At 43.6% G+C, this 16,083-nt stretch overlaps 1 long non-coding RNA gene across 1 annotated transcript in view; it reads left to right on the top strand.

The window, feature by feature from the left end:
- The window catches only part of LOC138854453 (uncharacterized), a 50,898-nt gene extending 36,819 nt beyond the window's left edge, over window positions 1-14,079 (top strand). Inside the window, exon 3 of the long non-coding RNA XR_011393664.1 lies at window positions 13,973-14,079. This is a non-coding gene — a long non-coding RNA (uncharacterized lncRNA). The remainder of the gene's footprint in view (window positions 1-13,972) is intronic.
- Window positions 14,080-16,083: the final 2,004 nt, after the last annotated feature.

Here is a 16,083-nt window from a genome sequence, read left to right as displayed (position 1 = left end):
GTAGACATGACTTTAGTGTTGTAACGAGTGAGAGGTGCAGCATCAGCAGCAGCAGCAGCAGGAGGGGTGGTGGTGGTGCTGGCCACACTGAGGTGGCCCATCCTAGTGTTTACCAGAATGATTAACAAGAAATGAATGCCGGCGTTTCATTTATCTCACTGTCAGGCTTCTCATTTGACTCCCATCAGTCTGCTGGCGGCCGCTATCACCACCTACCATCACTCACTTCTGTATGACTGTACCTACCATCACTCACTTCTGTATGACTGTACCTACCATCACTCACTTCTGTATGACTGTACCTACCATCACTCACTTCTGTATGACTGTACCTACCATCACTCACTTCTGTATGACTGTACCTACCATCACTCACTTCTGTATGACTGTACCTACCATCACTCACTTCTGTATGACTGTACCTACCATCACTCACTTCTGTATGACTGTACCTACTGTCACTCACTTCTGTATGACTGTACCTACCATCACTCACTTCTGTATGACTGTACCTACCATCACTCACTTCTGTATGACTGTACCTACCATCACTCACTTCTGTATGACTGTACCTACCATCACTCCTGTATGACTGTACCTACCATCACTCCTGTATGACTGTACCTACCATCACTCACTTCTATATGACTGTACCTACCATCACTCACTTCTGTATGACTGTACCTACCATTATTCACTTCTCCATGGCTGTACCTACCATCACTCCTGTATGACTGTACCTACCATCACTCACTTCTGTATGACTGTACCTACCATAACTCCTGTATGACTGTACCTACCATCACTCACTTCTATATGACTGTACCTACCATCACTTCTGTACAACTGTACCTACCATCACTCACTTCTGTACGACTGTACCTACCATCACTCATTTCTGTACAACTGTACCTACCATCACTCACTTCTGTACAACTGTACCTACCATCACTCCTGTACAACTGTACCTACCATCACTCACTTCTGTACAACTGTACCTACCATCGCTCACTTCTGTACAACTGTACCTACTATCACTCACTTCTGTACAACTGTACCTACCATCACTCACTTCTGTACAACTGTACCTACCATCACTCACTTCTGTACAACTGTACCTACCATCACTCACTTCTGTACAACTGTACCTACCATCACTCACTTCTGTACGACTGTACCTACCATCACTCACTTCTGTACAACTGTACCTACCATCACTCACTTCTGTACAACTGTACCTACCATCACTCACTTCTGTACAACTGTACCTACCATCGCTCACTTCTGTACAACTGTACCTACCATCGCTCACTTCTGTACGACTGTATCTACCATCACTCACTTCTGTACGACTGTACCTACCATCACTCACTTCTGTACAACTGTACCTACCATCACTCACTTCTGTACGACTGTACCTACCATCACTCACTTCTGTACGACTGTACCTACCATCACTCACTTCTGTACGACTGTACCTACCATCACTCACTTCTATATGACTGTACCTACCATCACTCACTTCTGTACAACTGTACCTACCATCACTCACTTCTGTACGACTGTACCTACCATCACTCACTTCTGTACGACTGTACCTACCATCACTCACTTCTATATGACTGTACCTACCATCACTCACTTCTGTACAACTGTACCTACCATCACTCACTTCTGTACGACTGTACCTACCATCACTCACTTCTGTACAACTGTACCTACCATCACTCACTTCTGTACAACTGTACCTACCATCACTCACTTCTGTACAACTGTACCTACCATCACTCACTTCTGTACAACTGTACCTACCATCACTCACTTCTGTACAACTGTACCTACCATCACTCACTTCTGTACAACTGTACCTACCATCACTCACTTCTGTACAACTGTACCTACCATCGCTCACTTCTGTACAACTGTACCTACCATCGCTCACTTCTGTACGACTGTACCTACCATCACTCACTTCTGTATGACTGTACCTACCATCACTCACTTCTGTACAACTGTACCTACCATCACTCACTTCTGTACAACTGTACCTACCATCACTCACTTCTGTACGACTGTACCTACCATCACTCACTTCTGTACAACTGTACCTACCATCACTCCTGTACAACTGTACCTACCATCACTCACTTCTGTACGACTGTACCTACCATCACTCACTTCTGTACAACTGTACCTACCATCACTCACTTCTGTATGACTGTACCTACCATCACTCACTCCTGTACAACTGTACCTACCATCACTCACTTCTGTACGACTGTACCTACCATCACTCACTTCTGTACAACTGTACCTACCATCACTCACTTCTGTACGACTGTACCTACCATCACTCACTTCTGTACAACTGTACCTACCATCGCTCACTTCTGTACGACTGTACCTACCATCACTCACTTCTGTACGACTGTACCTACCATCACTCACTTCTGTACGACTGTACCTACCATCACTCACTTCTGTACGACTGTACCTACCATCGCTCACTTCTGTACGACTGTACCTACCATCACTCACTTCTGTACGACTGTACCTACCATCACTCACTTCTGTACAACTGTACCTACCATCACTCACTTCTGTACGACTGTACCTACCATCACTCACTTCTGTACGACTGTACCTACCATCACTCCTGTACAACTGTACCTACCATCACTCACTTCTGTACGACTGTACCTACCATCACTCACTTCTGTACGACTGTACCTACCATCACTCCTGTACAACTGTACCTACCATCACTCACTTCTGTACGACTGTACCTACCATCACTCACTTCTGTACGACTGTACCTACCATCACTCACTTCTGTACAACTGTACCTACCATCACTCACTTCTGTACAACTGTACCTACCATCACTCACTTCTGTACGACTGTACCTACCATCACTCACTTCTGTACAACTGTACCTACCATCACTCACTTCTGTACAACTGTACCTACCATCACTCACTTCTGTACAACTGTACCTACCATCACTCACTTCTGTACGACTGTACCTACCATCACTCACTTCTGTACGACTGTACCTACCATCACTCACTTCTGTACAACTGTACCTACCATCACTCCTGTACAACTGTACCTACCATCACTCACTTCTGTACGACTGTACCTACCATCACTCACTTCTGTACGACTGTACCTACCATCACTCCTGTACAACTGTACCTACCATCACTCACTTCTGTACGACTGTACCTACCATCACTCACTTCTGTACGACTGTACCTACCATCACTCACTTCTGTACGACTGTACCTACCATCACTTCTGTACAACTGTACCTACCATCACTCACTTCTATATGACTGTACCTACCACCATTCACTTCTATATGACTGTACCTACCATCACTCATTTCTATATGACTGTACCTACCATCACTCATTTCTATATGACTGTACCTACCATCACTCATTTCTATATGACTGTACCTACCATCACTCACTTCTATATGACTGTACCTACCATCATTCACTTCTATATGACTGTACCTACCATCACTCACTTCTATATGACTGTACCTACCATCACTCACTTCTATATGACTGTACCTACCATCACTCATTTCTATATGACTGTACCTACCATCACTCACTTCTATATGACTGTACCTACCATCATTCACTTCTATATGACTGTACCTACCATCACTCACTTCTATATGAATGTACCTACCATCATTCACTTCTATATGACTGTACCTACCATCACTCACTTCTATATGACTGTACCTACCATCATTCACTTCTATATGACTGTACCTACCATCATTCACTTCTATATGACTGTACCTACCATCATTCACTTCTATATGACTGTACCTACCATCATTCACTTCTATATGACTGTACCTACCATCATTCACTTCTATATGACTGTACCTACCATCATTCACTTCTATATGACTGTACCTACCATCATTCACTTCTATATGACTGTACCTACCATCATTCACTTCTATATGACTGTACCTACCATCATTCACTTCTATATGACTGTACCTTCCATCACTTCTACATGACTGTACCTTCCATCACTTCTATATAACTGTACCTTCCATCACTTCTATATAACTGTACCTTCCATCACTTCTATATAACTGTACCTTCCATCACTTCTATATAACTGTACCTTCCATCACTTCTATATAACTGTACCTTCCATCACTTCTATATAACTGTACCTTCCATCACTTCTATATAACTGTACCTTCCATCACTTCTATATGACTGTACCTTCCATCACTTCTATATAACTGTACCTTCCATCACTTCTATATAACTGTACCTTCCATCACTTCTATATAACTGTACCTTCCATCACTTCTATATAACTGTACCTTCCATCACTTCTATATGACTGTACCTTCCATCACTTCTATATAACTGTACCTTCCATCACTTCTATATAACTGTACCTTCCATCACTTCTATATGACTATACCTTCCATCACTTCTATATAACTGTACCTTCGATCACTTCTATATAACTGTACCTTCGATCACTTCTATATAACTGTACCTTCGATCACTTCTATATAACTGTACCTTCGATCACTTCTATATAACTATACCTTCCATCACTTCTATATAACTGTACCTTCCATCACTTCTATATAACTGTACCTTCGATCACTTCTATATGACTATACCTTCCATCACTTCTATATGACTGTACCTTCCATCACTTCTATATAACTGTACCTTCCATCACTTCTATATAACTGTACCTACCATCACTTCTATATGACTATACCTTCCATCACTTCTATATAACTGTACCTTCCATCACTTCTATATAACTGTACCTACCATCACTTCTATATAACTGTACCTTCGATCACTTCTATATGACTATACCTTCCATCACTTCTATATAACTGTACCTTCCATCACTTCTATATAACTGTACCTTCCATCACTTCTATATGACTGTACCTTCCATCACTTCTATATAACTGTACCTTCCATCACTTCTATATAACTATACCTTCCATCACTTCTATATGACTGTACCTTCCATCACTTCTATATGACTGTACCTTCCATCACTTCTATATGACTGTACCTTCCATCACTTCTATATGACTGTACCTTCCATCACTTCTATATGACTGTACCTTCCATCACTTCTATATGTCTGTACCTTCCATCACTTCTATATGACTGTACCTTCCATCACTTCTATATGACTGTACCTTCCATCACTTCTATATGACTGTACCTTCCATCACTTCTATATGACTGTACCTTCCATCACTTCTATATGACTGTACCTTCCATCACTTCTATATGACTATACCTTCCATCACTTCTATATGACTATACCTTCCATCACTTCTATATAACTGTACCTACCATCACTTCTATATGACTGTACCTTCCATCACTTCTATATGACTATACCTTCCATCACTTCTATATAACTGTACCTACCATCACTTCTATATGACTGTACCTTCCATCACTTCTATATGACTATACCTTCCATCACTTCTATATGACTATACCTTCCATCACTTCTATATAACTGTACCTTCCATCACTTCTATATGACTATACCTTCCTTCACTTCTATATAACTGTACCTTCCATCACTTCTATATGATTGTACCTTCCATCACTTCTATATGACTGTACCTTCCATCACTTCTATATGACTGTACCTTCCATCACTTCTATATGACTATACCTTCCATCACTTCTATATGACTGTACCTTCCATCACTTCTATATGACTGTACCTTCCATCACTTCTATATGACTATACCTTCCATCACTTCTATATGACTATACCTTCCATCACTTCTATATAACTGTACCTTCCATCACTTCTATATGATTGTACCTTCCATCACTTCTATATGACTGTACCTTCCATCACTTCTATATGACTGTACCTTCCATCACTTCTATATGACTATACCTTCCATCACTTCTATATGACTGTACCTTCCATCACTTCTATATGACTGTACCTTCCATCACTTCTATATGACTGTACCTTCCATCACTTCTATATGACTGTACCTTCCATCACTTCTATATGACTGTACCTTCCATCACTTCTATATGACTGTACCTTCCATCACTTCTATATGACTATACCTTCCATCACTTCTATATGACTATACTTTCCATCACTTCTATATGACTATACCTTCCATCACTTCTATATGACTATACCTTCCATCACTTCTATATGACTATACCTTCCATCACTTCTATATGACTATACCTTCCATCACTTCTTTATGACTATACCTTCCATCACTTCTATATGACTATACCTTCCATCACTTCTTTATGACTATACCTTCCATCACTTCTATATGACTATACCTTCCATCACTTCTATATGACTATACCTTCCATCACTTCTATATGACTGCCATCTGTCAGAAAACGAGTCTTATTTTTTGTTTTGTTTTGGTCATCGGGTTTACGAAAATGAGCCTCCGTCACCTTCATTAATGTTTATTTACGGTCACTTGAAAAAAAAGGTGATACAGTATATCGATTTCGTATTGACTCGAGAAAAACCTGTAAAGTTAGTGAAGTAATCTGGTTTTCAAACGCACTTGACGATAGACACTCAGCTTTTTTTGTGTGTGTGCTGATTTGCATTCATTTAGCATTTACGGAGAGTCGATATCCAGCTTCTGGTCTGTTGGGTGCACTCGTACTTAGTCCAGCAGCTGCGCGTTAAAGTTTATCACTTTTATATAACGAACGTGGCAAGTTCCTCAGTCATTTCCTGATCAGCCGGGCTGTAGGTTATATGTTGGACTGCGTGTGACTAGAAGTAACAGTCTGTCCGATCAGGCCTTGAGCCACTGGGAGGCCTGGTCTGGGAAAAGACCTCGGAGAAAAGGGGGCGTTGACCTCCCGAGAACATCCTTCATGTACACAACCCACACACGGGAGGCTGAAGGTCATGACCATGTTTCGATCCTGTTTGGCTCGTGGCTAGAAGCTGTGGAAGCAAGATATACAAATTAAAGATTAAGACACATGTGCAGCAGTTGGGTATCTTTATTGATGAAACGTTTCGCCTGCATAGTAGGCTTGTTCAAGTACAAAGGAACCGGTAGGAATGAAAAAAAGATGTAATCAGTCCAACAACCTTGAAGGAAAAGTATTTGAGGTGGTCAGTCCCTCAGCCTGGAGAGCAGTTCAGTTCCGTGGAGCTTTCTCTAGGCTGGTGGAGAGCTAGTAGGCTGATGGAGAGCTTCCTCTAGGCCTGTTAGTCTTACAGAACCGGGAAAGCTCAGGTAAGCGAGGGACCAGCTGGTGTTTGTTTACCCTCAGCTTCTCTCAAGATAATGTGGGGGCGCTGCTCTTCCTTCCCCCCAGCCTTCTCTCCCTCATCTGTTCCTTCCCCATTCCTTCCCCGGATAACCCCGGAATAACCTCCAGGTAACCTCCAGGTATTCCTCGTCCCCAGGGGCCGCGGGGGCGCTGATCCCCAAAATCCTCTCCAGGTATACCCCCGTTTCCATACCTCCCATTTTCCCCGTCCCTTCCCCATATAGACTTCAGTGTTTCCTGGTGCACCAGACTGGTCATTGTGATGTTATTACAGATGTCTTCTATAGGTCTTCTATAATTGTTAATTGCCTTTACCTTTGAATATACCTTTGAAGAATTTCGAGAGTATATCTACTCTCTGAGCCCGGGCTCGTCTGGTGCTCGCCTGATCAACCAGGCTGTTGCTGCTGGAGGCCCGCTGCCCCACATATCCATCACAGCCTGATTGATCTGGAACCTGGTGAAGATACTTGTCTACTTTCCTCTTGAAGGCTTCAACACTTGTTCCAGCAGTGTTTCTGATATCTTCTGGTAAGATGTTGAAAAGTCTGGGACCCCGGATGTTGATACAATGTTCCTTTATTGTCCCCACCGCACCCCTGCTCCTCACTGGGTTTATTTTACACTTCCTCCCACATCTCTCACTCCAGTATGTTATGGTAGTGTGCAGATTTGGGACCAAGCCCTCGAGTACCTTATCATGTACCTCTCTCTCCTCCGCTCCAATGAGTACATGTTCAAGACTTGCAGGCGTTCCCAGTAGTTTAGGTGTTTACTGGCTCAATGTGAGCCGTAAACGATCTCTGTATTTGTTCCAGCTCCGATATTTCTGCTGCCCTGAACGGGGCCGTCAGCACTGAGCAATATTCTAAGTGAGGGAGCACTAGCGATTTGAAGAGTGTCACCATCGGCATTGTTTCCCTTGTTTTGAAAGTTCTCAATACCCACCCAGTGATCTTCCTGGCTGTCGTGATCTTTGTCTTGTTATGGTCTTTAAAAGAAAGGTCCGCTGACATAATTATTCCTAGGTCTTCTATGTGTTCCTTACGTTCTATTTGGTGACTCTCTTGAGTTTTGTATATAGTGCTCATTTTGAGTTCTTCATTCTTTCCATACCTAAGCAGCTGGAACTTATCACCACTGAACGTCATGTTGTTCTCCACTGCCCACTGGAAAACCCTGTTTATGTCTTCCTGTACTTTTTCAGTGTCCTCTACCGTACTGACTTTCATGCTTATTTTAGTGTCATCTGCAAATTATACAAAAATGTGATGGGTGTTTTTATCTATGTCTGCTATGAGGATGAGGAACAGCAGAGGTGCCAGGACAGTGCCTTGGGGCACTGAGCTTTTGACCTCGCTGATGCTGGATCTTGCCCTGTTCACTACTATTTTTTGTGTTCTGTGTGTTGGGAACCCGAAAATCCACCTGCCTACCTTCCCCGTGATGTCCATGGCCTTCATTTTGTAGCGTCTGTGTCTTCTTGAGTGAAGACAAGAAATAACTGTTAAGAGAGACCACATATTTTCCTCTCTATCAATAAGTTGTCCTCTTCTAATTTTAAATAAACCCAATTTTTTTCTGTTTCATGACCTGTGTACTGTGCTCGGATGAATAATTTTGGATTATTCTGTTCATCTTTTTCTTTTATTTGATTTAATTTGCACTTAAGATGAACGTAAACTATCTCTCTCTCTTCCTTTGATTCACTCGTCAGTTCCTCTCTTTTTTTTTACCACAAATATTTTACTCTATTTGGCATCACTTTTATTTGTTCAATTTTCTCTGTTGGGGAATTTGTTTTTGGTCAGCTGTTAATTTATGAAAATAGTCGTATATGCAGTTCTGTTCGTCACTATTCGTAAGTTCTTAAACTAGGTATCCCGGGTTATACCAGCCATCCTTGGAGTAGTATTCCTTGAGTTCTTAATAACATGTAAAGGTAACATCTAGAACCTTCGCTGTATTGTGGAACAAGACACTTATGTACACCTTACCTTTGATATAAATTTGAAGAGTTTCGAGAGCTTACCTACGCTCTGAGCCCGGCCATGGGCCAGGCTCGTCTGGTGCTTGCCTGGTCAACCAGGCTGTTGCTGCTGGAGGCTTGCTGACCCACATATCCATCACAGCCTGGTTAATCTGGCACTGGTGAAGATACTTGTCCAATTTCCTCTTGAAGATTTCTACACTTGTCCCAGCAGTGTTTCTCTCTGGTCAAGAACGTTTCCTTGCAGCTCGCGTTGTGGCATCCAAGATGGCCGAACCTTATTTATCCTGCGCTACGGTGCAGGACAACAGTTTCGAGTTTGTTGCAATCTTTTTTTAGAGAGCAGTTATCCTTCGTTTCAGCTGGTGTCTGTTTCCCCTTATGAGCAGTATTTTCTTGTTCCACCTCTACGAAAAGTTGTATCTCCTTCCCAGCTTCCTCCGACTCTCTCTTTCCTCACTTGAAGGTGAGGCAGTGCATCTTCACTGCTGACACGGGTCACTTCACTGCTGACACGGGTCACTTCACTGCTGACACGAGTCACTTCACTGCTGACACGGGTCACTTCACTGCTGACACGGGTCACTTCACTGCTGACACGGGTCACTTCACTGCTGACACGGGTCACTTCACTGCTGACACGGGTCACTTCACTGCTGACACGGGTCACTTCACTGCTGACACGGGTCACTTCACTGCTGACACGGGTCACTCCACTGCTGACACAGGTCACTCCACTGCTGATACAGGTCACTCCATTGCTGACATAGGTCACTTCACTGCTGACATAGGTCACTTCACTGCTGACACAGGTCACTCCACTGCTGACACAGGTCACTTCACTGCTGACATAGGTCACTTCACTGCTGACATAGGTCACTTCACTGCTGACACAGGTCACTCCACTGCTGACACAGGTCACTTCACTGCTGACATAGGTCACTTCACTGCTGACACAGGTCACTCCACTGCTGACATAGGTCACTTCACTGCTGACACAGGTCACTCCACTGCTGACACAGGTCATGTCCCTCACTGGTAATATCTTAAAACATGTGCACAACGTACATATAACAAAATAAAGTGAAAGGCTTTATTCGTGATTTTTTCTAATAATTTCTCCATTAAATTTATTCACGTTAGGTCTGTATTGTCATTAATTCACAGTAAAAAAAATTAAGAGTAAATTCAGCCAATGGAATAACAGACAAGTTGAAAATCACACTTAATTAGGCTGTTAACGGTGAAATTTTGCCTTAGGCCTATTTTCCAGAGTGGGGGAAGTGAAATAGGTCACGTCACTTCCTACCCAGGATTCGACCTGGGTTCTTTCGGTTCTGAGCTGAATTACGCTGTGGCAACACTGGCCCGTCAGGTCCTCCCAGTGTTGCCAATACCCTGGTGACGGGAACTTCCCCTGTCTAGCCTGTTTGTGTCTACGCCGCTGACAACAGTTAAACTGACATCACTCGCGAGAGTAACCAGGGAGTGTGTGACGCTGCTGTGTGGCACTACTGTGTGTGTGACGCTGCTGTGTGGCACTGCTGTGTGTGTGACGCTGCTGTGTGGCACTGCTGTGTGTGTGACGCTGCTGTGTGGCACTGCTGTGTGTGTGACGCTGCTGTGTGGCACTGCTGTGTGTGTGACGCTGCTGTGTGTGTGTGACGCTGTTCTGTGTGTACTCACCTAGTTGATGTTGCAGGGGTCGAGTCCTAGCTCCTGGCCCCGCCTTTTCACTGGTCGCTACTAAGTCATTCTCTCTGAACCGTGAGCTTTATCATACCTCTGCTTAAACCTATGTATGGATTCTGCCTCCACTAGATCGCTTCCTAAACTATTCCACTTCCTGACTACTCTGTGGCTGAAGAAATACTTCCCAACATCCCTGTGATTCATCTGTGTCTTCAACTTCCAACTGTGTCCCCTTGTTACTGTGTCCAATCTCTGGAACATCCTGTCTTTGTCCACCTTGTCAATTCCTCTCAGTATTTTGTATGTTGTTATCATGTCCCCCCTATCTCTCCTGTCCTCCAATGTCGTCAGGTTGATTTCCCTTAACCTCTCCTCGTAGGACATACCTCTTAGCTCTGGGACTAGTCTTGTTGCAAACCTTTGCACTTTCTCTAGTTTCTTTACGTGCTTGGCTAGGTGTGGGTTCCAAACTGGTGCCACATACTCCAATATGGGCCTAACGTACACGGTGTACAGGGTCCTGAATGATTCCTTATTAATGATGTGTGTGTGTGTGTGTGTGTGTGTGTGTGTGTGTGTGTGTGTGTGTGTGTGTGTGACCCTGGTGTGTGTGTGTGTGTCTTGTTAGAACATCTAATAACTTGTTAGAACAGCTAATGACTTGTCAGCACATTGAATTTCTTGTTAGCACAGTTAATGGCTCGTGGCAACCCAGTTAACAAGGCTGGCTGGGTTTCCCTGCCCAAATATTCACTTCTAAAAATAGATCTTTTTTTTTTACCATAAATCCTTGCATACCTGAACTTCCCCTCAACTGTATTTGTCATGATCGTTGTATTTTTTTGTGGGCGAGTTCAGTCGGAGAGAGAGAGAGAGAGAGAGAGAGAGAGAGAGAGAGAGAGAGAGAGAGATGGGATGGAAGGGAGGTACTTTCCCTCCATGTATGAAAGAGGAAAAACACAAAGCATATTAAGAGTTTCTGGCCAGTATCTGTAACAAACAAGTCCTCAAAGGCTGTGAAGAAACTGGTACGAAAAGGGATGTTTCATTATTGGGAGAGAGAATTCTGAAGTGGAACCCAACATGAGTTTAGGGATAGTAAATCCTGTCTCACGAACTTGCTGGTCTTCCATCACAGTGCCGGGGGTCAACGCCCCCCGCGGCCCCGTCCATGACCAGGCCTCGCGATGGACCAGAGCCTAATTAACCAGGTTGCTACTGCTCGCCGCACGTAAACCGACTTACGAACCACAGCTCAGTTGGTCAGGTACTAACTTTAGGTGCTTGTCCAGCGCCTTCTTGAAGACAGCCGGGAGTCTATTGGTAATCCTCTTTATGTATGCTGGGAGGCAGGTGAACAATCTTGGGCCCCTGACACATACTGAACTGTGTTCTCAATCAAGCCGGGGTGAAAACAAGCGAACCAGGAAACTGGCTGATAACTAGAGTGAAAACAAACTTGGAAGGCAGCAGCCACCCAGTGAGACGCTGCCATCCTCTCACATCAATGTGAAATAGAAGCCTGACCAACTTTTGTTTCAGTCTGCAGGATTCCACGTCTTTACTGATTTGTGAACTTGTAAGATAACTGGTAAATCTTACAGACTTCTTACAGTATAACATTATCAAGCAGCCGTACAGAAACTACTCATACACTTTCACCATGCTATAAACTTGGTAAATTGGCACCTAAGCCAATTAAAAAAACCGAGTCTTCCTCTATGTAAGACACACGAGCAGAGAAAGTTTGAAGCAGATCAGAAGCGACGTTCTCGAGCTATTCAAAAGCTTTAAAGAAAAGTACGAAAAAAATAAATTCTTCTATCACGACCAATATACTTTTTCTTAGAACAGAAGAGGTAGAAGAAATCTAAACACTGGTCACAGAAAAAGGACAGGTATTTTTTTTGACTACCTCCTACAGGATGTGTATATGATATATAGCCTGGATAACTAGAACCTTCAAAACAAGAAATACCTAGCCAGTGGTGATACTCTTTAAAGTCACTTGTTCCCTCGAGACTGAAATATTCTTGTACACTAACAGCCCCTTTTAAGATAGGTGAAAGTGCAGATCTGAAGAATGTACTGAATCTTCACTGCTTGCATGAATTCAGTCAGGCATCTAAATTATTGGGAAGGCCTGAAGTCCCTGAAACTGTACTGCCTGAAATTGTAGGCGATAAAGATACACCATATTTAACACCTAGAAAATTCCGGAGAGATTGATCCCAAAAATCGACACACCGAAATCACTTCCTTCGAAACCAAGACTTAACATGAGGCAGCAGGAGTGCCACGAGTACACTCACAGATAACTCATTAAGTGTAAAGGGACACAGACTTTTCAATAGTCTTCCTCTCCTCATAATGGGAATTACCAACAGACCTTCAGTTGTCTCAAGAGGGAGCTTTGGCAAGATCAAGATCAGTCGGGCTGTGTTGTCTTCGTTGTATTTCGTGTAGCTAGCACCAACAGCCGTGTTGATCAGGCTGTCATCCACGTAAAATACAGGTAAACAGCCCACAAGATGTGTCGAATATGGGCAAGAAGTAACTATAATCTGTTTTGTCTATCTTATGATTTATGATGCGCCATTACTAATGAAATCTAGGAGACCTTCTCTGCGTTATTCTCACTAATTATAAATTTTTTTCAGCTTCCTTGCTTACCGATTAGGAATTAATTTTCAGTGATTAGCGATTTATCTAATTTTATTACTGGTATAACACAGTATAATAACTCTGTGACAAATGTTAATGGTTAACTCTGTGTGTGTGTGTGTGTGTGTGTGTGTGTGTGTGTGTGTGTGTGTGTGTGTGTGTGTGTGTGTGTGTGTGTGTGTGTGTGTGTGTGTGTGTGTGTATGCTCACCTGGTTGTGTTTACAGATGACCACTCTCAGTTCGTAGCTATGACTACCCCACTAACAGAAGTTCCTCCTACAGGGGAGGTGGGGAGGTGGCGGATAGGGAAGTGCAAATGGTTCAACGTAGCCAAGGGCTGGGGCTTCGTCACCCCCGACGATGGTGGACAGGACGTCTTCGTTCACCAGGTGAGTACAACCATCATCACGTCTTCACCTCCAGTGCTCTCTCTCTCTCTCTCTCTCTCTCTCCAGTAAAGTGTAATTAGACAAGCTAAGTGACCGCCTAGGGCTGCAACATTTGTTAAAGGAGTTGTACAAGGATATTTAATGGGGCCAGTTCCATTGCATTTCATGGCAGTGGGATAGGTGGGTGGGGGGAAGGGAAAGTGAGTAACATCACACATGGAACAGTGGCTCTTTTTTTTTTTTTTTGAGGAAAGTTAATGGAATCGTTTGTTTGAGGAAGCAACCATCGCCACCTGTTAGGCTGCCTAGCCTGAGCTGGTGTCCTCAAGGATCTTGTTTCCCAAGTAGTCTTCTCAAGCTGGTGGCACCAATGAATCTTCTCAAGCTGGTGGCACCAAGGAGTCTTCTCAAGCTGGTGGCACCAAGGAGTCTTCTCAAGCTAGTGGCACCAAGGAGTCTTCTCAAGCTGGTGGCACCAAGGAGTCTTCTCAAGCTGGTGGCACCAAGGAGTCTTCTCAAGCTGGTGGCACCAAGGAGTCTTCTCAAGCTGGTGGCACCAAGGAGTCTTCTCAAGCTGGTGGCACCAAGGAGTCTTCTCAAGCTGGTGGCACCAAGGAGTCTTCTCAAGCTGGTGGCACCAAGGAGTCTTCTCAAGCTGGTGGCACCAAGGAGTCTTCTCAAGCTGGTGGCACCAAGGAGTCTTCTCAAGCTGGTGGCACCAAGGAGTCTTCTCAAGCTGGTGGCACCAAGGAGTCTTCTCAAGCTGGTGGCACCAAGGAGTCTTCTCAAGCTGGTGGCACCAAGGAGTCTTCTCAAGCTGGTGGCACCAAGGAGTCTTCTCAAGCTGGTGGCACCAAGGAGTCTTCTCAAGCTGGTGGCACCAAGGAGTCTTCTCAAGCTGGTGGCACCAAGGAGTCTTCTCAAGCTGGTGGCACCAAGGAGTCTTCTCAAGCTGGTGGCACCAAGGAGTCTTCTCAAGCTGGTGGCACCAAGGAGTCTTCTCAAGCTGGTGGCACCAAGGAGTCTTCTCAAGCTGGTGGCACCAAGGAGTCTTCTCAAGCTGGTGGCACTAAGGAGTCTTCTCAAGCTGGTGGCACCAAGGAATCTTCTCAAGCTGGTGGCACCAAGGAATCTTCTCAAGCTGGTGGCACCAAGGAGTCTCCTCAATAAGCTGGTGGCACCAAGGAGTCTTCTCAAGCTGGTGGCACCAAGGAATCTTCTCAAGCTGGTGGCACCAAGGAGTCTCCTCAATAAGCTGGTGGCGCCAAGAGTTTTCTAAGAGGTCGTTCCTGGAGATGTGTCGTAAGTGTGCAGCAACGACGCCTAGCAGCCTAGAGCACAAATAATGGCAGGAACCACATTTTACGCTGTTCTGCCCAGTTAAGATATAGTATTTCCTGAGTAAATTAAGTCCAATTAAAAAGTGTCCAGTTTTTTGTTGCATTTTTTGTTGAAAGTTTTGTGGTCCCTTTTTTGTTTTCTTTTTTTTTATACACATCCTGTGACTTTTATTAGGTGTCCCCTAAAGGGTACCTGTGTAGTTGTCTGACTTTTTTTCTTATTAGGTTTTCGCTTGTAACTTAAAAGCCTTATTGGAGTCCCTTCAAAATTTCAACACTGATGTACTGTCACCAGTAAAGGTTCATGTAACTGTTGACATGAGCAGGTACAGTCTGGTCAGTACTGTAGATCATTCCCAGTTTTGGTTCCGATCTTCCGATCGGTTTCAAACTTTTATCAGGGTTGTATCCTACCTAGAAGAAGGTTGGTATTGTTTTAGGAATTTTTAGGTGTCAGTTTAATAATTTTATTTATAAAAGGGTAGTGTATTGTTTCCACAAAATGTTTTGACTCGTCTGAATGGCTTCGGTTGTTTATATTTGATGTTTCTTATGGAAGGACGATGACTTGTAAGTTCAAACTGTGTAGGTATTTTTTATTAAAAATATCAGAGTAACATTTATGAAGGGATTCGGGGAAACCTGTTGGCCGGACTTGAGTCCT

The sequence above is a fragment of the Cherax quadricarinatus genome, chromosome 60 (assembly GCF_038502225.1).
Source record: "Cherax quadricarinatus isolate ZL_2023a chromosome 60, ASM3850222v1, whole genome shotgun sequence".
Lineage (NCBI taxonomy): Eukaryota > Metazoa > Arthropoda > Malacostraca > Decapoda > Parastacidae > Cherax > Cherax quadricarinatus.
Note: the sequence above shows the minus strand (reverse complement) of the source record. Positions and strands in the feature narration are given on the sequence as shown.